The 23,391-nt window shown below is 40.5% G+C and overlaps 1 pseudogene; it reads right to left on the bottom strand.

Moving 5' to 3' along the window:
- Positions 1-1,656: 1,656 nt before the first annotated feature.
- On the bottom strand, positions 1,657-22,805 carry LOC140951025 (uncharacterized; annotated as a pseudogene).
- Between the last annotated feature and the right edge of the window lie 586 nt (positions 22,806-23,391).

The raw sequence follows: 23,391 nt of genomic DNA, 5'->3' as shown, positions 1-23,391 counted from the left end.
TAATTCAGCAACAATTAGCCGGTAAAAAGGAACTCAGATAGAGTTTCAGGCAAAAATTTTTTTTCTCGCGAAATTGAGTGGGCGTTTTTTACTAAGTAGTAGTAGTAGTAGCAGCAGCAGCAGAAAAATGACGCGCCATCGTATACTGGAAAGGCCTTTAGTACCTTTTGATACTCAGACATCAACCGAGGTTATAATGTTGGCATGATGGTTTAATACAGAAAAACTCGTAGCATGCTGTTGTAAGTATAAGAAACTCATCTGTAGTTACCCTGAAAGCAATTGTTCTTCATTCTTTGTACTTCCTTTTTCTTTTTTTTCCCTCGCAGATTTTTGGCTTGTATTGCAATGAGAGGGTCTACAAAGCTGGACTTTAACTCTTCCAGCTGACGAGGAGGATTCCAATAGGTGGGAGTACAGAGAGGTTAGAAAACAACTCGATAAAACTAAAAACCGCAGCAAAACTTTGGTGAATGTTGTCGAGACGCAGAACATGTTATTGAGAAGATTAGTTCTGAAGATTGAACCAAAAGCCGCGATGAAGTTTAATGATGATAGATCGTCCAGTTTAGAAGACCTGTTAACTATATCACCAGACTTCCTCGATGGACAGGAGTCAAAAGACAGTGGGACAATTCCCAAAACGACAGCGACCTAAACTCTGATTGAAAAGAACAAATAAAAGAGTCTGAACAAGAGAACAGTTTAAACCTTGGGAAATTAAATTAGTCAAAAACCCAGGAGATTTGTTATAAATTACTTGAAATTTTGCCATGTTCGCAGAGGGTCGTCACCTCATCCCTGGTGTCACTGAACAGCAGAAAACAGAGAGCGCAGGGCATCACGCATCATAGATTAAGGTTGCAATACCCTCTTGCCAAGATACCAAGTGCGTTGTTTGTAGGATGGATGCCTTTATGGTCGAAGAAGAAAATAACATCAGGGTACTTACCATTTACATCCCAAAACCGCAAATTCCAGTTGAAAAATCAAATGTTTTGCGCCATTCCGTTGAAAGTTTCAGAAAATCTGAGCTGTGATTCGGAGTGGTGCAATTTTTCTACTCTTGTTAGTCTGTTTAGATGATTTGAACATACTTTGTGGCGGGTCGTTCTCCCGAAAAAAATTTCATAGTTTTATGTTTATGCACATGATTTCTACCAGGGTAATTTTTGCATAATAGTAAGCATCCCTGGACAAAAGGAAATACCAAGCGGCAAACGCCCTTGTGGCTTACCATTTTACGTCTAGTAGTTGTTTTCAAATAACAGTAAGTTAATTCGGCAAGATTTATTAATTTTTTGAATCAAAATAAAGACTTAAAAACAATGGGCAACGTTTTTTACAAACACTTCTTCCGTCAGCTTTTTCAGACAATCTATGCACGCTTTAATGTACGCCTCGAAAGATTTACCCATGAATTTAATACAGCAGTGCAAAGTAACATTACCAGCTCAGTCTTTGCAAAGTAACGCAGAGGTACTGCTTCACAGCTTTTAAGAAGAGCAATACTATGTATCTGTACAATATGCTTTGTGTTGCTTAAGATGCTAACTTTGCATGGCAATGTATTAAGAGTTTGTATTTTTGTAGAACAATTGGAGCGATTTAATCTAGTTTTGTACATAAACAATCGACCACAGAATTAAAGAACACTATTTTTTCACTTCTATGTTTATTTAATGTTACCTCTTCAGGCAGAAGCCTTGACAGTTAACGAAGCTTAATTGATTACCAAGCCATGTATGTACTAGCATTGATAAACCTGGTCAAGTCCAGGATCAAAAGCTATGTGCGCCAACAGTTGCAAATCAAAAAATAAAATCAAGAAGAAGGCCCGATTTTATTTTAAAAATACTGTACAAAGCAAATGATCCATTGAGTTAAATATGCGTGGTGCGTTTTCGGTACCTTTTCAACGCACATTTCGATAAACTTTGTAAAACTCAAGCGATTTTATTTTGTAAAGTAGTACAAACTAATCAGAGCTATGCGAAGGTCCTACGGAAAGGCTTTGTTTAAAAAGTCGAACCATAGGGGTCAACTCCCTCATCTCCAAGGGCGTCAACAAGGGAGCCCCTGAATCTAAATCTGGAGAGTCCAAGAGCCCACGGTTGGAGGGCTGAATTGTGTTACAATAACAACAGAACATTTCTCTGTATATTTCCACTCTAGTTTCGATAAGGTTATGTTACGTACTGGTGTCTGTGACAACTGCACAAAATTAAACTGCTGGGTCTCTACAAAATTAAATGGCGCCAGGCGGCCAAGAAAAATCAGGAAATTAAAACGTGTCACTAAAACGTGTGTATTCCTGTTTGTTGGTACCTTAGCAAAAACATCTGAGTGGTTAATTACGACCCTGCCAAAAGCAATGGCGTAGGTGCGGAGAAAACCACTTATATTTAGCTTCGCCACATTATTGTCTGGTTACCTTTACAAAAAATGCATTAGACATTTAATCGTTGCAAAAGCACTGCTATGAATGCTGAATGAAACGTAAGCTTTAGACATGCAAGTCCTTTTTTTGTCAACTAAAGAACTTAACACAACACACTTTCAAAAGCAGCATCCATGAGCTTTTACCCTCTTGTAAAGTAGACGCTTAAATGTTACTTTGGCATTTCGCTTTCTATGCCGCCTTCAAGCGATGCCCGCGCTGCACCACTCACACCGTCAACATCTTCCCGAACCTTAAATTTGGGGTCGACGACAGCTGCAAGGTTCTTGAGTAGCTTGTTTTGGGCCTCCAACATGGCCATCATAGATTTGATCCTCTTCTTGTTTTTTAACATCTCTTCTTTTAGTTCAGCAAATTCAGATGTTTGACCCTCTTCGACCGGTTCTGGAGCTGCTTCAGCAAACCTTGCATGCACCCAATCTATTATTCTAAGGAGTAAAACAAGTTACAATGTATTTTCCTTTCAATTAAATGTTAGCACCAATATGGGAATTACAATTTCCGGTAACCCTATCCTCAGCAAGAAAACTGATCAACAGGGCAGTAATGGCTAATACAAATATTAGGCGGGGAACAGCCTTTGTATCCCCCCAACTCCTGGCAACCAAAGCCATTTCTTGGTCACGCTTAATCTATAGGCAAAATGCATGAAAATATCTAAAGCCACTTGGTGTTAACCGATGTTTAGAATACACGTAATACAAAGGACAACTGACTGGAAATTTGTAGTGACAGCTAAATGAGTGTTCCACGAACGAACTCTCTATGTGAGCATACACACACACGATTTTTCAAGCCTGGTTTTCACAAGGACATGCGCACGCGCAGAATAGCATATTTGACTCAATTCTCGATACCAGCTCTCCTCAACCCAATGATAAACGAGATGGCGGACGAAGCGTCCGCCATATTGCTTTTGATATGTTCGCATGAGGTCTGGGTCAAAGTGACCTATGATTGGTCCACGGCCTTGTGCTTATGCTTGTGCTTATGTCAACCCAGTTTTCCCTAGTCAAAGCTACCAGATAAACATAAGTACAAGCACAAGAAGAACGAACTTGAACGTTTTTCTTGTGCTTATGCTTATGTCGACCCAGTTTTCACTTGCTTACGCATGTGCTTGTGCTTACGCTTATGCGCTAGTGAAAACCAGGCTTTACTGCGATTTGGTCAAAATGAGGTATACCTGTTGACTCTAGGCAGCTTGTTGGGCTTCTCTACATAAATCCTTTCGTAAACCCTTCGGATGATGTATTTGGGATACGCCTCCTCTATTTCAAACTGGTATTCTAGTTGCATCCCAAGTCTCTTGATCGTGGCATATTTCTTCATTGTCTCGGTGTCTCCCACTGCCAGACCAACCTACAGGAAAATTGTACGGTACAATTTACCTCAATAAAATAAAGATTTGTAAAAGCAAACTTCGGATATCGTGTGACTTGGTCACAAAAAAACAACGGTTTCTTCGAATCTGATTGGCTTCACTTGTTATGAAATAGTAGCAGTAGCTAAATTTGAAAAAAAATACGTCATTCGTCCAACATTTTTTAATTCTTGGACCGCTGACGGCATCCGCCCATTACATGCGATTAATAACTGTTGAACGCAGCGAATTTTGCTCGCTAATTCCCACGTCATCATCTTCGAAAAAGAGCTACATTGGAGAACCCTTAAGGGTAACTAAGCGCCGTGGCTATAACGTTCCAGTAAATACGGCTATTTCGTTGATAAAATTTTTTTTTTTTTCAATTGCAGTACAAGAGTACGAAGTAGTCGCAAAAGTTTCTTTCGGCTCTCATTAAAATGCACATTTACAGCTTTAACTAACACCGTCTTGAGCGGGCTGTTTCAAGCAAATGACTAACTTGTAATGACCAACAAGTGGTAATTGCAATTACCACTGCGACGATCATATCTTCATTTAAAATCTTCTTCATATTTCATTCCTTTCACGGTAAAGATGAACTCAACAAATTGGCCTGTTCCCAGTGTAAGCCTTCATAGCTCAAATGGTAGAGCATTGCAGCGCTAACGCAGAGGCCATGGGTTCGAATCCCGTTGAAGTCCCGACACTTTTTTGGGGGGGTTTATTTGCAATTGCTTAAATTACAATAGACCTTTTTACCTATACGGCGGCCATATTGAATTAATTCGATTTAAGGAATATTATAGGATGCCCAGGGGGTATGAGCACATTTCGTTTGTATTTTCGAGCGCTTTTCCGAACATTTTTCTTAAAATTTTCTTAGGATAAGATTGTAATGGGAAAAAAGACCCTTGTGCCGTGTTTTGATGTAATAATGATCGCCTTTTCCTGAGAAATATACAGTGAAAGACCATATTTCTAGTACTAAACCGGAAAAAGGCGATCATTATTACATTCAAACACGGCACAAGGATCTTTTTTCCCATGACAATCTTATTATAAGAAAGCTTTAAGAAAAAATGTCACGAAAAGCGCTCGAAAATACAAACGAAATGTGCTCATGCCCCCTAGGCATCCTATAATACTCTTTAAATCGAATTAATTCATTATGGCCGCCGTATCGGTAAAAAGGTCTATTACCACTGCGAGGATCATACCTTCATTAATAAATTTATTCTGCAATTCCAAGTGTTTTGCAGTTGGCGTGATGTCCCCCGTGGATGTTGCCGACTAAACTACATTTAGATTTAGATTGAGAAAAGACACAGAGTCCTGTACGGAACCTTTACAAATGACGTGTGATTTCTCCGAGAAATTTCACATAGCTTACACAGTTCTAAGGAAATCGACACCCGCTAAAAAAGTATTTTTTTCTTGCAAAAGTCAAGCTTGAAAATTTTTCTGTCGACTTAAAAAGCAAAATCCCAAATATGCGCAGAAAACTAAAACAGGCGGCTCTTCAACAGCCTGAGAAAACAGCCGAAATTTCCCGACGCCACGGCTGGTTTCCCTAGGAAATGATGTCTGAGGAAAGAGAGCAGAAATTCCATACTGATGACGTTTTACTTCCCAGATCTAGTCAGTGCTTCTGATTAGTCATGCAACGAGGGAAATCTGCTTCAACCAATCAGAAGCACCACCTAGATCAGGGTAGTGATAGGTCATCAGTATGGAATTTCTGTACTCGTTTCTCAGACGTCATTTCGCGGGGAAACCAGTGGTGGCGTCGCGAAATGTCGGCTGTTTTCTCAGCCTATTCTTTCAGCTGTTAAAAATACATATCAAACTAGTTCCTTACCAAAAGGTTCATTAGAGCGATAGTAAGGAAAAACAAGCACAAAAAAAGGAAGAAAAACCCAAAAGGAGGGAATGGATTCAATGGATTGTTGTTCGCTTCACTCCTTTGGTGAATGGTGCTTATGAAGGTTGATCCAAAGTCCAGTTCACCAATCATCATCACGAGCACGCGGAGCAGGGAATGATGCACTGTATGGAATCCAATCTGAATGATAATGGTGAAATAAAATGCGGTTTTAGCAACTGAGCAGATAAAGAAAATCGGCCACCATTTAGGGTTGTTTCACAAGCTAACGTGTCGAACGCTCGCTCGAATTGGGTTTCACGCAGTTTACATATGCGTGCATACTAACAGTGGAGCTACAGTATTAGTCGACTTGTGGTAATTTAGTGCAATGAACAGCGTTCGTTGAAAAAAAAAAAAAAGAGTTCTACTGCTTTCTGTGTCAGTACCTTGAAGTAGGGTGGAGCCAAAGATCGCCAACAGGTTGCCTGAAATGATCGGTAAGATTAAAACGTCAAGGCACCGGTTCCGATGCGTTTTCGCCAGGCAACAAAACGCGATTTTCGGCTTCTTCCTACATTAAGGCAGGAACTGCCAAAGGAAATCAAAAATGGAGAAAAAAGGTTCTTGTTTTGGAGGTGAAGCGTGTTCAAGACCGTAGTGTTTCTAGCACCTTTGGTTATTTGAAGCTATAAATATCCACGAGAGGGCTAAATAGGGCAGATGTGATGATTTGCTAAAAACCATAACCCTACACTGGCCCCGCAGCAGTTCCAACGAGAAACGTTTTGGTAGCTGTCATAATGCTCTTCGATCAACAGTAATTATAATAATTATTATTGTTTTTAATTAATTATTATTTATTTTTCTAACGAGAGAACCTTTGGGGGTTCAGATCCCTCAAAGCAAAGGATACTGGTACGAAGTTGAACTGAATTGACGTCATCTTGCTAAGTGTCTTCCTGGATATGACTGATACAGTGGAACCTCCCCTGTGACACAACTCCATTCACGGAATACCAAAATTTGGTCCCGGAAAAATGTTCATGTAATCTTTGTATCTGCTTCAGTATCAAGCCCTATTGAAGGGAAATCTCTATTAAGGAAAAAGGACATTTTTCTCGATCCCAAAATTCATGGTTTCTTTCTTATCTTTTCTTAAGAGTTAAATCAACTAATAACACAATTATTATTTTTCTTCGCAAGATTAACTGATTAGCCAACAATACCTGAGAACTAACTTACCTGTTCTTTAAAGAGGACGTAAAAAGCCAATGCAAATCCCAGAACCAGAAAAATAAACACAACCATAACTTGGAATACAGTCTTCGTCACTTCAATATACATTGAGATGTAAGTGCCAAACAAGCGATATCTTCTGAGAAACAGCATCATGTTGGTGTAGCACACGAAGATTGCAAGAACTCCAATATTCCAAAGTACTCGGGGATCCTGCATACCGCCAAACCAATCGTCGAGGTCGGCTGGATTTGTGACATAGGGGACCATAAACAATGCTGTAGTGATATAAAGGGTCCAGTCCAGGTAATTAGACAGGTCCTTGAAGTAGTTCCAACGCTGAACGTAGATTTGCAACAGTTCTTTGCATATGTGAAGCAGGGAGAAAATCAAGATCACAAACGGAATAGTCTCTGTGAAGGCGTCGTCTTTATTGTAAATATCTGAGGGTTTTTGCTTGATGAGAACTCCAGTGCCATTGCCCTTTTGTGGCACACGCTCCGGTGGTTTGAATGTCTGGCCTCTCCTTTGTTTGACTATGAATTCAGTAAAGAGCACCATAAGCAAGAGATAAGTGACAAGGTCGAACAAGAAGACATATCTTCCTAAACTCTGCCACTTTCGTTCATTAAATTTCAGCGTAAGAGGATGTAGAAGAAGTCGTTCACGCTTGTGCTTTATCATCACCTGAACTGTAGAAAACCTTCCACTCGACATGTCAGCATCTGGACCAGGATCTAGGTGCTTGAAGTCGTAAGTTACAGCGTAGTCTGGGTCGGCTGGGTTGAGATGGTCCGAGCAACGTACGCACTGATTAAGAACAACTTCAGCTGCTTCAGGGAAGTTTTCAACCAGGAGTGAGATTGCGGTTTTACCGTTTGATGTTTGATATTGCTCAAGTTCCTTCCAACTGAAAAAGTTGCAGGCAAAAACAAATAAAATGACTTGACATTCGACATCTCCCCCCCCACAAACAAATAAAATGACTTGACATTCGACATCTCCCCCCCCACAAACAAATAAAATGACTTGACATTCGACATCTCCCCCCCCCCCCCCACAATATATTATGAAGTATTCATAAGAGCCATTATAAATTGTTTAATTAGGAGTGTTACATAACGTGGACTTTTTAACGGTCCAGACTCGACAAACATGATTTTCTATCTGTAGACTTACGCAAGAAAGGAGGTCGCTTCTTTTCATCGAGAGACGAAAAACCAACCAATAACAAATAGCGATCCTTGTTTGTGTCGTGTATTTCTAATTATTTTATTGCCCTTTCGTAAACTCCTTTGGATTACCATCTGTTAAGTTAGGAGTCTCCTTTCCACAACTTTTGTGGAAAGAATCTTTCGCGGGCTTCAAACCCATTTCTTTGTTTGTTTGGGGTGTGGGGGTAGGGGGGAGAGGTGGGGTTTCAAACAGGTATTACAAAATTAAAGGTGGGATAATATATTTGCAATTTGTAGTAACGTTATTGTTATCGTGTTGGTTTAAGCTAATTATTACCGAGTGAAAATTACTCTGCTAACCTTTCGTGTTTGGCAATCGCCATGGCGGCATCACACGATCCTACTTTCACGGCAACTTCCAAACAAGCAAGACCTTGTTTATTTCTCACTGTTGAGGATGCACCATGGTCCAACAGTAAAGTCACAATAGCTGGATGACCCTGACCACACGCAACATGCAAAGCAGTATCACCACCGACATCCTGTAGGTCAGCAGAAGCTTTGGAGTCAAGAAGAACATCGGCACATTTTGTGTGGTTTCCCTGAGAAGCCCACATCAGAGGTGTTCGAAACTTGTTATCCCTGCTGTCGACCTCAGCTCCCATGCTAAGAAGTACCAGACAGGATTTCCTATTGCAAAAGGAAACAAATGCAAAATGCAGGTAGCTTGGTAAAACCGTCTTGGATTCCCTTATTCGCCACTTGCAATCTCCCATAGCACACCTTGCTCTCTCCTCCACCCCCCCACCCCCCGCTTAAAAAAAGAAAGTCCATAAATGAAAAACAAAGTTTATGCTTTTTTGGCCGGGGGGGGGGGGGGGGGGTTAAGCAAAGTGCATAATGGGGGATATGCGAATGGTGAATAGAATTAAGAAAATATGGAAATGGTAATTGTCTCACGGAATAAACCTTATTCACGATACCAGCCATCTTTTCAAGCGCTTTAGGATTGATGGGATAAAAGCAATGTTACCTGGTATTTCGGGAGGCAATGAAATTCGAGTAATCGTGATCGATTTTAGTTATTCTTTCAAAACAAAAGGACGATTTAATAGTCGCACAAAATTTAAGGTTCGAGTTTCCAAGTTTTACGTCACTATGGCTTGCTGTGAGGACATCTTTGATCTACGGTCGACTCTGCATCCAAACAAGTAGAAAAGACCACTTTCACCCATAATGGAAAAACAGCGATAACTGTGAAGAAAAAAAAGAATATTCTAGAATATATCTCTTGCCTCTGCCCTTTCCTTGCAGCGCTGTGCAATGGTGTTCGGCCAAGATCGTCTCGTGCATTTACTTCAGACATGCGCTTTGCCAGAGCTTCAACGTGTTTGGATGAGGCCTTTTCTGCTGCAAGGTGAAGCGGTGTCTTGTTACTCTCATCGTTGAAGCACAAGCGCTTCTGCTTGGATAAGACGAGCTCTAAAATCTACAAACATGAATCCGCATGCCAGAGTCAGTGTCATTTATTGATCTCCTACACTACAGGCGAATCTCTATTAAGCGGCCTGTCATTAATTCTTTAAGCTCCAATAGTGAACAGCTGCCAATTTCTCCCAACAACACGCTACAGGTCACGAGAATGAACGAAATGATTACTACAGATGAAATGTCTTGATATTTGAAGAAATCTTCTCGAGCAGTACCACAAGAATGTATAAAGAAAAGTGCAGAGATACTGGAGCTAAAAGGTCAAGCTGCCATCTATCGGTAAGTTCCTAGAGTATCGACGGACAAACTGGTCAGTACATCACTTAACACATAACGCCTAATATAGAGTGAGTTCGACTGTTTTAAAATTCAGTCAACTCTTTCTCAATGGACACCTCCCTGAAGTGTACAGCTGAAAAGATGGTCCATGCCTAAGAATGTCTGTCCTAGAAAAAAAACTGACTGATGTAGGCTCCCTATCACATAAATGGCATTCCCGTCCGCCACCACCATTTGCAAACATGAGAGAGTCTGACTACCAGACTACCTTCCCTGATGTCGGGAAGGTGTACATTTGGAAAATAGCTATGACTTGCGATTCATTAACCAGTTAGCCGGGAAAAGTATTTTTTCGAACGAATTTTGCGTTCTGCCTTAAATACAGTACGGCGAACCTCTATTAAAGATATCTCTATTAAGCTGTTAGCCTTGAAGAAAGAACAGGTGGCTGCTTTATAGAGGTACTGTTTACGGTGATTTACTGAAACTTTTCTCCGCCTAGACTCTGGTAAAAAGACAGTAAAATGGTGGTGGCTTATAGAACACCCCTTTTTTAGAGGTTCGACTGTATTATAGTCACTTCTATGTAAAAGCGCCGTTGTGTCAAGTTCTCTGGCGGTGATAAAAAAGTGCTGCTTTCTAACAGTTCCGTTCCAACGTTACCTTGATGTCTCTCGTCTTCGCCGCGTAGTGCAGAGGAACTCTATCCTTCAAATCTCCTCTGTTTAAACAGCTTACCCCCGCACGACTTTCCAAAAGCATTGATAGCATCTCTCAGTGCTCGTTCTCTACTGCAATATGAAGACAGGTTTTCATATGCAAGTCCGCTGCGCCCAAATCCGCTCCAATTTTGAGAAGAACTCGGGCGCAGTCCACGTGCCCAGCAGCAACAGCATTCAAGAAAGGAGAACGTCCTTCACTGTCACGAGCATTAATTTTTGCCTCCTTTTCCACAAGAAATTCAATAAGGTTTAACTGCTTAAACATAGCGGCCCTACATGGAAACGATAAGCAAAGGGTTAGTTAAGTGATTGAAGCATAAAATTTACGAAACGCTGTTTTTTACTTTTTCAGTTCCAGACTGGTAATTAAGAAGACAACATGGAGATACTTTTAAGGTTCTGCAAAACTAGAACATTAGTATTGTCATGCCGGGAACATTGATTTGCGAATTAACCGACATGCATCTGGAAATAAGAATGTTCTTCACTAATTAAATAATCACTTTTCTTGAGACCTAGAACGAAAATTTGCGTTTGTCCGATTTGTTTCACATGCGACTACCTGACAAACATTTAGGTCACCCACAACGTTACCACCAAAATGCTTCTAGTTTAGCCTTTTTTTTCCCTATTTTTTTAGACTATGGACAAAATTCTATGGAACGTTTATTCAACACTTAAAGTTCTCAGTATTGCTTAGTCTGAACAATCTTTATTCAATGCAAATTGAATTAACCTGTGGAGAGGTGTTTTGGAGTTCCCGTCTTTCTTGTTCACATCAGCACCTCTTGAAATAAGCAAATCCGCCACCTCAAGATTTCCTTTCATTGCCGCTATGTGAAGGGCAGTGACCGAGCCACACTTAAGATAGTCGACATCAGCGCCTTTCTCAAGGCATAACTCAGCAGTATTGACGTCATTATTCCATGCGGCCATGTGCAAAACTGTGGTGTCCTGTAAGTCACAAGTTCCCATAAGTTCTTTCTCGTTAGTATCTACATCTCTGTCGGCAGCTGTAAAGTACAAAAACAATGACAGCAAGATAAGAGGAGAATTCACTTACATAGTGCACCTTCACCAAACGATCGCCCCATTATTACGACCAAAGACGACTTTTAGGAGTCTAGTCCCCAGGCTCTATGCTCTCTACAATCTCACTATGTTTACACTAGCCTAGGTAGGTGGCGGGATTTATCTGCCCTACTGCTTCTTTCTGTGAGTGCTGTTGCTGTTTTTGTTTGGGGTATAAAGCAGCGAGAAAATAGGGAAGAGTCAAACTGAGATCCCGCAGCAGGCAAAAAACGTCGCCGCTAGCTACAGTGTACGCGCGGCGGCTAAGGCACTAACCTATTCTCTTGCCGCCAGATAAGCAGGTTGATACGATCAGGCAATGTCTCCATAAAGTTCTTAGCAGTGCATAATTGAACGTTTAAGTGAAATGTGTGCTATCCAGCAAATTAGCAGTCAGCATTTATCTGTCATCGCCAGAATTTCACAGAGGACTTGCATTACAGTGAGACGCTTCCAGATTTATATGACTAACTCGTTAGGAAGACCTAAATTTAATGACCCACAGGGAGTGGTTCGATAATAAATAAATAAATAAATAAGGACTCTTTACACTCCAAAGGAATCACTTCAATTACTGTTAAATCAATAACCTCTAACCTCGCTTCAAAATCATCATCGCAACCTCTGAATGTCCACTGAAAATGGCACTGTGAAGCGGAGTTGTCTTGTCCGCTGAAATCGCTTTTATGTCCGCTCCGAAGTTCAACAAGATTTGACAAACCTTTCTGTGACCTTCGCTGCAAGCAAAATGAAGAGCAGTTTTTCCAGAATTATCGTTAGCGTCAACCTCAACGGAAGGTTGATCCAAAAGAACTTTAACGATCTCTTCATGTCCTCCACGCGCCGCCAAGTGAAGTGGGGTGTTCCCATTTTTCCCTCTCAGGGAGGGATCAGCGCCTCGTGGCAGAAGAACATCGACAACAGTGGAGAGACCATTGAATCTAACACAAACAAGAGGACTTGGTTAAACCAGTAGCTTGAATAATACCACTCTATTAGGTCCCTAAATGAGCTAATCAAACAAAATATAGAAAAATGCACACCACTATTCCCGATACGTGTTCTTGGAGACGTGTGATTTTGTTGCGTTACATTGTAGTTCTAGAGAGGTCACAATACTTATTTTCTTTTGCTAGCGAAAGAAGTGCGTGACGATAAAATGTGGCGCAACTCTTTCGAAAGAACTCCTCTTTTAAACGTGCTTGTTTGGTGGCTGTCCATCGTGTCGAAGAAGACTGTGTGTCGTGGACTGCGTGTTGTGTGATTATCCATGGATTCTCTGGTGGCTCTACAAACCCAATCTGGAAGCGCAGAGTCTGGAGCAGGTGGGATACTGGAACTCCGTTGTTGTGATATCAGCAGAGAATGCTCTTTGGCGTCGTTGATAGGCTGCCAACAGAGACCCCTATGCAACAGGGCCCGGTTGCATAAAACGCCCGTAACAGTTACGGGTATACGTACGTGTGCACGTAACTTAAGAGAGTTATCACTTACGTGGTCCACTTAGGGATTTCACTTAAGTGACTGCGCGTACGATTTTCGTAAGTATCCACCCACGTTTCATTTATGCAACAGAAATTGCGCGGGGTGTTGCATAAAACTTGCAACAAACATTATCAGTAAATATTGCAGTATAATAACGATGGTATGTAAACGTATTTCAACGAAAGTCAACGGACTTGATCAGGTTGCACTCAAAGGATATTCAGTAAAATGTCAATCTTCTTTGCTCAATGATCTAAAAATATTCAAAAACTGTCATCACCTTCAATGGATTATAAGGATTGTGAAAAGAACGAACGAACAAATTTCTCGCGTTTTTGTCGACTCTCTTCAGTTTCACTGATGTCGTCTTGGTAGCCTTTATATCAGCATTGCTGCTGTCGCCCGTAGCTTCTTCTTTATCATCGTTTAGATAAACAAGGGAATTGTGCAGATGAACAAGGCTTTAACCCCAGCAAACAAACGCCGAATTTTAAGACGGATGAAGTCAAATTTTTTCTCTGAGGTAAAAAAGAGAAAGATGACTCTATTCGGTATTTTATCTCCTACACTGAAATCTATATTGAAAATGCAAACATGGTTGGAGGTTCGTAACCAGTTAGTAGCCGCCGGGTTCCCACCAAGAACCAAGGAACAACTTAAAAAGAAATGGCAGGGCTTGTCGTCAGCCACTAAACCCAAACACACCAAACGAAAGAAGACTGGGGGTGGTGCAATAGAGTGGACTGATGTTGACGAACTAATCACCGAGATACTCGGAAAAGAAAATCCCTCCCTCGTATAAAATCCAAGCCAGTGAACACACCCTTGATGCTTCAAGTGACGCTAGTGAGAAAGACAGCCTATCGTCAACTTCTTCGTACCAGTGCGCCCAGATAGGATGGTTGGATTGGAAAGTGGCAAGGAAACTTCAGAGAACAAGCAAGAAGAAAGCCGTTTAAGGGAAGAGCAAACAACTGAACCAAACTGTGATTCCGACACTGTTAGGGAACAAAGACATAGAGAATGGGACATTAAGAAGGTATATGAAGAGTATTTAAAAGAAGAGCATGAAGTTAAAATGAGAATTCTAAAAAAGAAGGAACAGCTGCTTGATCTTAAGTTGTTTAGACGAAAACTTAACACTGACGAGTAGTTTTGAACCTGTGTAGATATTACCTTAAATAAACTATTTTTTATTATGTCGAAACTTCTCGGTCGATTTTTTTTTTGCTAAATGATGACACCCTTTTTTCTGTTTATATAAAACGTTATCTCAACCGGCTGAATTTCCCTAATCATCTAACAGAGGCTTAAAAGTGTTCGAAACGATCAGCTTATTTCTTTACACCCATCAATGGTTAGCTTAAAAAAAAATATAGAGTGAGTCACTAATAAAGTACTATATCAAAGTTACCTGTGCCCTTAAGTGAGCCCGTAAGTTACCACGTAAAACAGAAACTTACGAGAGTGCTAAGTGCGTTCCATGCAACACCCGTAAGCGTACCCATAACGGATTCGTAAGTGACCTACTTAAGTGAGCACTTAAGTGCAGGTTTTATGCAACCGCGCTCAGGACAGGAAGAGACGTCGGGGGCGGGAAATCCGTTGAAAGACTGGGGAGAGACTACCGTCGCGCTCTACTCGCGCGTCTTTTGCAAAAGCAGATAAAACAGAACTAAACAAGCATAGCAAAAAAAAAAACAAGTAAAATAAAGGCAGGACATAACAGATTTAAGACCAGAGAACTGCTAAAGCAGTTGCGACGAGAAGGAGACGATACTCGTTGCATTTGGAATTAATTTTAAAGCCAAGAGCATATAAAAATTCATGCACGCCCTTTGAAAGCATAAATATACCTTGTACATCAACGAGAATTCGCTTGAAAGCCATCCGTCACTCTGCAAGTTTCTTGTCATTGTTCTCTCTAGTGAACTAAACACCCTTGACGTTATTTCTGACGGTAGAGGACAAATAATTACTAAAGCTTCATAATTTTCCTGTGTTTTTTGCTGCGGAGCGACCGAAGGGAGCAAGCAGCAACATAACCAGGATTTAAAGGAAATATATAAGGGACGACGAATTCTCGAATTCATCACTTTTTACCACAATGCATTGCATTTAACCACCCTTTTTACCAGAATGCATTGCATTTAACCAGAGTGCATTGCGCCACGAACATCTCAAATAAAAACACGGGGAAGTTCGGTGGGTGAGAGAGTGCATCGTTCGCTGCTCAGACTTAGAGTTTTCTTTGTGGCAAATTTTCTACAGCACGGTTAGAGGTCTTACCAAATTTTAAGACATGCAGGAGTCTTTCAGATGAGTACGATGGCTAACTTGGGGATTGGATTTCAATTCAAGAGCCTTTTTTGCTCTTCGACTCCGCAACGCGGGGGATATACAAATTCCAGCTTGCTAGAAGGTGATGTGAAAGTGAGAAAATGTCATGCAATGCTATTCTTAAGAAACTGTATGAGCCGAAAATGGATGTGATTTTGACCATTCGCTTCAAAATAACAGCGGAAATCGAGATAACAAAACATATGTTTTGTGTCCTACTTTGCAGACGAGGACGTGTATCGGCGTTTTGAAAAGCATAATTATGTTCTTTCATTCATTTATTGCCATGGAATATGCGTTTACATTGTTTTTTCACTGTTAAAAGCTCGGTTAATGCGGCTGGCGATCATCTTGCTGGCGGAAGTTTCATGGAAAAGGAATAACATGAAAGACTTTCCTAAAGACTACGTATTCTGTCTCTGTGGTGTAGTGGTTAAGTGTAGTCGCGTCAAGTCGAAGGTGCTGGGTTCGAATCCTGCTGAGTTATTTATTCCTTCTTTCTTTTTTTCCCCGTTTTTTGGTGTTGTTGTTTTTTTATAAATATATAGCTAAATAACTGTTACTTAATAAATTGCAACAAACAGCAAGAAAAGTATCGTGTTTCCAGAGAAAATATCGTGCACCGTATATTAAGTATATAGATAAACGATCTGAATTTCTATTATTTCCTACAATTTACTGTGGGAAAACCAGAGTTGATAACCACTTGATCATTTTCTAAACAACGTTCCCACGAGTTCTTTCTATAGACTGATAGTAATTATTCTAGTACTTTCCAACATGTAAATAGGACATTCAATGTCATTTTTGATTCTTTTAAGTCTCACTGCCTAACTAATGCCAGTATCAACAGAATGTGCCGCAGCATTACTATCTTTTAGATACCCTAGTTTTATCCATATATTTCTCGGGAAAATGAAAACAAATGACTTAACACAAAGTATTATTCCTATGACAGATTTTGCTTTCACATCATCTGCTGTAAAGAATACTGTATTTGCTCTGCAAAGAAAAGAGCGATCGCCATTGAAAATATAAACATTAGAGATCTTAGCTTAACGAGACGGTTTATTTAAGCTTGAGGCTTTCTCTGCTTCAGGAACGAGGTTGATCTTATAATAGGGAACTTAAGAACCACGACGAAGTTCACGACGACGACGTCTGCTGACTGGGAAAAGACTGGAACGAGAACGTCAGTTTCGGCGGGAAAAAGGAAACTTAAGATGCAGATTTGCCTTACCTAATTACGTAAAAATAAATTTATCACTTACGAGTTTGCTCGCTCGGCCTCCACAGCTGTTGCCATTCTTCGAGGCAAAATCAATTCATTAGTCGAATTTTCAATCAACATCGCTTGTTAGGAGAAAAAAGGAACGATACCTGGAATGACGAGGATAAGAAAATGCAAAGGACTTCAAAAATCGCTTAAAACAGTGGATTTATACCTGCCAAAGCTTGTGGATTGCAGGACGACGCGATTTTACTTTGTTTGGCGTCGTCGACGACACCACGACGACGAAATTTACTGGTTGCGCTTGCGCAGCGCACTGTAACTCACTTCCGGCCGTCGTCGTGGTCCTTAAGTTCCCTAATGTCTTCCAAAATACTTTAACGCTGAACACCAGAAAGATGATTCCTAACGATTCTTTCGAAAAATCTGGTAAGTCGAAGTGCAAAACGAAAAAGTTTGGCATGGGAAGCGACGTTCCCGCAGACAACTTCTTTCGTTCTGCGCATGACTGAACCAGAAAATGGACTTCCGGTTCACCGTCCTCGTGTCTCCCGTCCTTGTGCTTAAGGTCTCTATCAGTCTTTGACGGCGGTCGTCCTCCAAACTGGTGGTGGCTGGGTGGGTCAGTGAACACCATTGACTTCTGTCACTGTCTGCAGGCTTAAGTTCTTTCAGCTGGGTGCTGCACTACTGAAGGTTTCCCTTCCCAGTGTCCTTTTACCACTTGCGCGGGCGGCTTTGCTTTCTCTTGCCAGCCTCAAGATCTCCATGCAGCAGTTGACGGGGCATGCGAGGATCGTCCATTCTGATGACATGTAACATCCATCGCAGCTGAGCTTGATGAGTAAGGCCTCAATGCCGATACACTCTGCACGGTCCAGGACCTCTAGGTTTGTGATACAGTCTTGCCAACGCATGCCAAGTATGGAACGGAGGGCACGTAAGTGAAAGTTCTCCAGCTGTTTGACACGCCTTCGGTACAATATAATGTCCAAGTCTCGCATTCACACAGCAGAGCGGTGAAGACTATAGCTCTGTAGACTTTCCGTTTCGTAGAGAGACAAATGTAAGGGTGATTGAGAACCTTTGTGCGCAACCTCCCTAGCGCTTGGCTTGCTTTGGTGATCCTGGACGTGACTTCTTTATCCAGGAATCCGTCGTTTAAGATGATGCTGACCAGGCCAGGTAGTTGAAGCTGTCGACATTTGCCAGCGGCGTGTCATCGATGCTGATGTTTGGCTCCACGGGTGTGGTGTTTGGAGCAGGCTGGTACAGTACCTCGGTCTTACTGAGGCTGATGGTCAGGCCGAATGCCTTCAACGCCTCCAAGAATTTGTTGAGCATCAACAGAAAATTCTATGTGGATGCCGTAAAATCTATCCGGAATCTAGTCAGGAGCTCTGATTCGTCGACATAGTAGTTATATTGTTTTATCCATTGTTCACAAATGACAGACAAAAGAAAAAAGGCCACAAAGGTCAAATGTAAACGGCGTAGTGAACGTGATGAATCCGTCAATATTCCTGGATATATTATTCTTCAGACAAAGAATTTGAGTTTTGCTGGAGCTCCGTCGGATTTATTATTTGAACAATTACCACTGCGACGATCATACCTTTATTGTATTTCCGCAGTTCATTCCTTTCAGTAGTTTAGATGAGCTCGGCAAATTGGCCAGCTCTCAATGTATGGGTCTTCGTAGCTCAATTGCTAGAGCACTGCAGCGCTAACGTAGAGGCCACGGGTTCGAATCCCGTTGAAGTCCCAAAATCTTTTTCGGGTCAATTTGCAATTGCTTAAATTGCAATTACCACTGCGACGATCATACCTTCATTCAAATTTTAACATTTATTTACGTCATCAGTATTAAATTTCTGTCGCCGAGGCGTAGGCGTTCCTCCTGACGAAACGTCTCTACCGGCTGCATTCGCAGGCTATATTAATGTTATTATTATTATTATTATTATTATTATTATTATTATTATTATTAATATTATTATTATTATTATTATTATTATTAGTGTATTTTTTCATTATAATATTAATAATTTCCTTCAGCGATGGATTTCAAAGGCAGAATTACTTTTATGAGAACATGGAAAGAAAATCGAGGTAAAAAAAACATATGTTTTCCGTCCTACTTCGAAGACCAGTTTTTCGGCTTTGTTGGGCATATCGTTAAGGGTGGTTTGTATTATCCGGTCAAAAGCCCGCTTATTTTCCTGACACATAGTTTGGAATTCGTGTTAAATATGAGACGATCAGCTTTAAACGCACCTTTCCGGAGGAAGTTATAAGGGAAAACACTTTAGAAACAATACTTACAATACAATACATCAATATGTCAAAATCCATACGTCAAACAATCCGTGTCAAATCCATTTCGTCACGTAGCGTTGTGGTAAGAAATATTTCTCGCAGACAAAATGTTCGGGGTTAGATTCTTACAAAAGCTCGTTTTTTCTTTCTTGTCGTTTTTTTGTTCATATATTTTCTTTTTCCGATTGGCTTCTCGCTAAGCGCTGACTCGAAATGGTTAGCTTTCATTTACTGTTAGGTTTGTCACTAAGTATAAGTATGTAAAACGAAAATTTAACTTGCAGTCGAATAGTGGTATAGGCGATGGATTTCGGTTTCTAGGGCCGCGAATGCGAATCCCGCTTATGCCCCAATTTTAGACTTAAAAAAAGATTAGAAGAGTAGAAATTTTAAGAGACTTTGAGATTTTATGTAAGTGTAGCTAAAAGGGGAAGGTGGTTCTGGAGGATGGAATCTAATGCTGACCAGTCAACGACGCGTTTCCAGAATTTGCCAATAACACATTGCGCGCTTGCACAACAGAATTTTCCAAGACCACTTCGCGCGCTTGCTGAAAATTTAACCGGGACCATCTTGCGCGCCTAGTTTCTTCAAATCGAGAAGATTTGCATATTACCAATAACCAAAAACGAGAAGTCCAAAGACTGCTGCAAAGCTGATCAGAACAACATGTATTGTTTTTTCATAACAATATTTCGGCTGACCAAACCAGCCTCCTTCAGGTTTGCAGATGTTACTGAACCTATGATAAGAAACACAATATTATATAGATGGAGAATGTCGCAATAGAAATTGTTTAAAAGGGACAGGCGGAAATGACGTACAAAACAAAAACTGGAAAAGAAGAAATGATAAGGATATGGATTACAATAATTCGTCACGGCGGTTTAGGCCATTAGGTTCAAGAGTCATGGCCTTATCTATCAAATGCTACTCCCTAGCCTTAAGCACTGAGTCACGTGCAGAGTGAATTTTCTCTAGTGGGATTAACTACATGTCAGTATGAGAATGGTTAGAGTGAGAGAGAAAGTGTTCAGAAACAGATTTAATGTTAGTTTTGTGGACTGGTCGTCTGTGTTCGTTAAATCTGTCATTGAGGCGTAACTTAGTTTCACCTATACATTGTAAATTACAACGGTTACATTGAACCATGTAGATCACGATTTTAGTGTTACAAGTAATATGTGAAATGATGGAGCGTGTTTCACCTGTAGCGTTAAAAAAAATAACTTTTAACACATTCCTATCATAAGTGCAGTAACATCTGTAAGCCTGAAGAAGACTGGTACGGTGAGCCGAAATATTGTTATGAAAAAACAAAACAAGTTGTTCTGATCAGCTTTGCAGTAGTCTTTGGACTTCTCGTTTTAGTAATATTTTGGCTGATTAGGTCTCTTCTCTAGATGTCCAATGTTTATAACTATCAGGATCTTCGTCCACGGTTTTTGCAGTTAATTCAATTCCTATATTACCAATACAACGTAAAAAACGATACTTCTCTACGCGGGGGAATTTACGGTCCGGAACCCTGCGGGGGCAATAATTTCCCGAGCCTTTAGGACAAATCACGCGTGAAATTATTCATTAACTCGACTGGTCACCATTTGATTACCCATCGTAATAATAATAATAATAATAATAATAATAATAATAATAATAATAATAATAATGCCAGTGGTTGTAGGTGCATTGGGTTCAGTGTCAAAGAAGCTGGCAGGCCACTTGGAGCAACTAGGAATTAAAAACCGAACAAGAACGATGCAAAAGTCGGCACATATCCTCAGAAAGGTGCTGGAAGTCTGAGGTCTCGGGATGAGACTTGACTGGATACTTGTCCCCAGGGAAAATCCCTGTGCTAAATTTTACATAATAATAATAATAATAATAATAATAATAATAATAATAATAACAACAATAACAATAATGATTTATATTTTTTAACATCTTCTTTGTAAGCTGTAACAGTTTGCCATCACTGTTTAGGGACCGACTTGGGCTGACCCCCGGGGTGGGGGTACTCCCCTATATAAGCCATATAGGTATGTGCCACCCCAGGAGCCCCAAAAGGTAGGGTTTTTGCACAGCTTTGGTCTGAAAACGGGTATAGAGTTGCCTCATTTTGGTCTGGAATCGGGTATGGTTTTCGAGGAAACTCAGAGTGTACTTGTTTCAATTATAAAATGAATAAGAAAGAAAGAGAAATAGGTGAATTCGAAATGGTTTAAGAATTTTTTGTTGTTATTCCAATCTAAGTAATGATGACATAATTTCTTAAAGGCCAGGCTAGGTCTGAGAATGAGTGTGGATTTTAGAGGCGAGGTCTGAAAACGGATGAAAAAAATGACATTTTTCGGTCTGAAGTAGGGTCAGGATTTGGAGAACCGGGCAGCACACCCCTAACAAGAATTCCCATGAGTCTCCCCCCGGGGGGCTGACTGTTTTGGTGAACGTTAAAATTCGTCTTCGCCGTCTTTTTCTCAGGGCAGCTTGGTTGTTTTACACCCAACGGTAAAATTTTCCAGAAAACTAGGTACTTTACTTAACACTATAAACCACAGCCTCACAGTCACGCCCTGATCACTTAATGCTTCATTCTACATCAGTCGTAACAAAGCTTTTCCTCCTTTCTTCAAATTTTGATTTAAATTACCATCGATATTGTGCGTGTGAGAGAACTGACAAAACTCAATCACGGAGACTTTCTTTCCGTCAAACTTAGAAATATTTGCAAATCAATTAATCCAATAAAAGCACTTGATAGTGTATTTGTTAGGATAGAAGTCACGTAATTCATCTAAGAAAGGCAGGATTGAAAATGATCTGTTTCGATATCGAGATGCTTTTAATTTTGAGGTTAAAAAGCCAATGTATCCCAAAACAGTACGAAAATTGTTACAGTACAGGATGTGATGACTTTCCTTTTAATATCTGATTTGTCAATTACAACATACAACATGTAAATTTCAAATGAAAGGAGAGAGAGGGGAACATTGGATTGTTTTCTCCTTTAGCTTCAAAAGAAAGCAATAAAAGTTACTTTCCTAAAAATAACAAATGCAATAAACAAATTCTTTACACGTTAGCCTATTTAACAAACGATTTGTTGCACACATTCGATTGCGGAAGCTGGCGATAATTTCAGTGATTCGTGTAAATAATATGTAATTCTGAAACGTTAGAATAGATGCAATGTAGAATATAATGTTTTAAATGTTTCAACACACCTGGCTGCTAGATGAAGAGGCGTCCATCGATAGTCACTCGTCCCCACGTTGATATTCGCTCCGTGATCTAGTAGTGTAGTCACTATTCTGCTGAAATTATACCGAGCAGCCACATGGATTAGGGCAAACCCATGTCCGCCTAATTTATCGATTTGTCGCTTATCTGTTAGGGTAGAAAGCTCCGCTTCGACCAGTTCCATTTCATCTTCTCGGATAGCTTCAAACAACTTTAAAGCATGAGGTGATATAGGGGTTACGACCTCACTACTCTCCAGAACTGGATCTTCATAAACAAATGAGCGTCGTTGCTTCGCGGCTTCGGGGTTGAAACCTACCAAAGGTAGCTCGTATTTTTCAGTGGAATATTCCTCATCTCTTCTCTTAAAAGGGTTACAGCCGACTCCTCGCTGTTTTGGCTTGCTTTGTGCCATATCACCCTCCTCTGAAATGCTATGTTCCTGTTTTCCGTTCTCCATACTCTACACGATCGAAGTGAAAACATTCAGAACAGTGAAACCCTTAATTATAAAAGCCGCGCAAATCACGTATTCACGTTCACTTGCATTTGTTTTGCCATTCATGAATATTTTATGTGACCCAGGTCACACAATTACATGCGGCTTATACTGGACTCCGCCCGCAAATCGCGGACTTCCGGTCGACTGCGACTGCGTTCAACCTTCAATGTCAGAAAAACGTTTGACGAACTAATGCCTGTAAAATGTGTGGTTCTTGAGAATAAACATCTTTCGCAGTTTTATCAAATCGATTTGGCAAATTGTTCAGTAAATTGCCTTAACTGCTTTATTTTCACCAATTATTGTGCTTTATGAAATAAGATATCGATAGTAAGCACTCTCAGATTAGCCAGGAGAGCCCCGGATGTAAACATGTTTGTGACGTCAAGATGTTTAGCTTTTCGCGCGCTAAACACGCAAACTAGACAGGTTCCCTCGTAGGCTGACACTTGGAAAATCCGTATAAAAATGCTGTGTCAATTTTCTTTTCGCTTAAGCTGACATTTTGGAAAGCATCTTTTTTACAAAACAAGAACTGATTGCGCGTGCAAAGTGGTGTACGACTTCGCGACGGGTAAGAATTTCTCTTTTAATCCGTGCCATATAACA

This window comes from Porites lutea, chromosome 1 (assembly GCF_958299795.1).
Source record: "Porites lutea chromosome 1, jaPorLute2.1, whole genome shotgun sequence".
Taxonomy (NCBI): Eukaryota; Metazoa; Cnidaria; class Anthozoa; order Scleractinia; family Poritidae; genus Porites; species Porites lutea.
This window is presented reverse-complemented; position numbering and strand designations above follow the sequence as displayed.